The sequence below is a fragment of the Octopus bimaculoides genome, chromosome 12, assembly GCF_001194135.2.
Source record: "Octopus bimaculoides isolate UCB-OBI-ISO-001 chromosome 12, ASM119413v2, whole genome shotgun sequence".
NCBI lineage: Eukaryota > Metazoa > Mollusca > Cephalopoda > Octopoda > Octopodidae > Octopus > Octopus bimaculoides.
The window spans coordinates 67,673,597-67,675,631 of record NC_068992.1 but is presented as its reverse complement, the minus strand read 5'-3'; positions in this window follow the sequence as shown (position 1 = coordinate 67,675,631).

The following is a 2,035-nucleotide window of genomic DNA, read 5'->3' as shown; positions in this document are numbered from 1 at the left end:
ATATATATATATATATATACTTTTATTTTGCTTCTTTCATTTGTTTCACTGATTTGATTGCGGCCACGCTGGCAAACAAATCAGCCCCAAGACTTATACTTTTATACTAGTCCTTGTTATATCGGTCTCTTTTGCTGAAATCTCTAAATTACGGGGATGTAAACACACCAACATAAGCTGTCAAGCGATGCTGTTGAGAGAAACATACATATATATAAGACAGGCTTCTCCCAGTCAGTTTCCATCTACCGAATCCACTCACATGCCTTCGGTCGGCCCGAGGCTATAGTAGAAGACACTTACCCGAGGTGCCATGCAGTGAGACTGAACCCGGAACCATGTGCTTGAGAAGCAAACTTCTTACCAAACAGCTACTGCTCCGCTGATATACATATATATATATATATATATATGTGTGTGTGTGTGGGGGGGTGTAAGTATATATCGACTTCGGCGGAATTTAAATTCAGAACGTAAAGACCACGGCGTTCTAACGATACTGCAGCTCGCCACTTTCCCTATATTTACGTATTAAACTCGAGAATCTGGAGACGTAATTCATTAGCACATAAATGATTGTGGATTTGTGTGCTAACGTCCTGTCTGCAGCTTCAAATATTTGTCTCAAGTCATCATGCTCTCACCATATGCAACCCATTGTATTAAACCTCGAAGCAATCGTTATGCTAACTAAAAAATATGGTCCTGAGTCTTATCATAATGGAGTTATATTAGCATGTTATTCCTACATGCATTCAATATGCTGTGAACGGTGTCTGAGCTACTTAGCGTTACACAATGTCACGAAAGAGAATAGATTTTCGTCACGTTTTATTGACAATTGAATCTTATTTGCTGTTTTTCGCTTATAATTCAATTGATCTCAGTACCTATTATGTCTTTGTTAAACATTTATATACACTCTTCCTTCAATAACTGAAACATACATATGATATACGCATATTTAGAAATTATTGTATTTTGCCGCTGTAAAATTCCCCTCACATCACAACTTAGTAGCTTTCAAAAACGCAGCAACATTTGGAAGATGCGTTTTAATGACACATTAATAGCTCCAATGAATTTGGTAGCAGGTATTTACTGAAGTCTTTACTTATAATGATTTCAATATTCATATATAACCTATGACATTTTGTACTTAATTTTAAAATTTGCTAAACGAGCATTCTTTATATTGTAATTCTCTTCTGCTTTTACAGTCAGATCAGAGTTCTCCTTACAGACTCACACCACCTGCTGCTGGTACCACGTAAACAAGTACTACCTGTTCTATGGTCACGTGATCAGCAACGAAACCTGCTCCACCACACCTGGAGCTTGAAACACTTGTGACTCCCAGCAGAACCAAAAACAACATCTACTAATGGATTCCTGAGCTCCACCTGGGTCAACGGAAATCCTGATGGGGAAGGCTAAGGCAAACTACCGCAATCCATCTATATCTAGAAAGGGAACAATATGTGAAACTCAAAATGAAATAAATCTATAGATCCATCGAATGGGAGAACTTGCGCTTATTTGGGGAGAGTTTGGTTGCTGTGTCATCAACGTGTTGCAAAGCGTACAATACATGACGACGACGACCACCACCACCACCACGAATCTGCAATTCATCCACACCAGTTGCCATTCTCAGCTGTGCAATAACAATTTAACTTAATTACAAAATGCACTAAATTGTTTTCAACATAACCAACAATTAACACATACATATATGTGTGTGTGTGTGTGTGTGTGTGTGTGTGTGTGTGTGTGTGTGTGTGTGTGTGTGTGTATTTAAGTATGTATTTAAGTGTGAAAGCGTGTATGTATATATTTCTATATATGCATGTGTGTACAAAAATTACAATTTTATCTTTTATTGGGGGTTTTTGCATTAAGAATGCTTCACTTAATGAAATGTCAATGTGAGTTGTCGATTTCTGAGTGGGTCTAGTACAGTAACCTAAAAGTAATTTTTTTTTTTAAATAAACATTTTCCGATGATTAATTTACTAAAAAGTTTCTTTGAAAT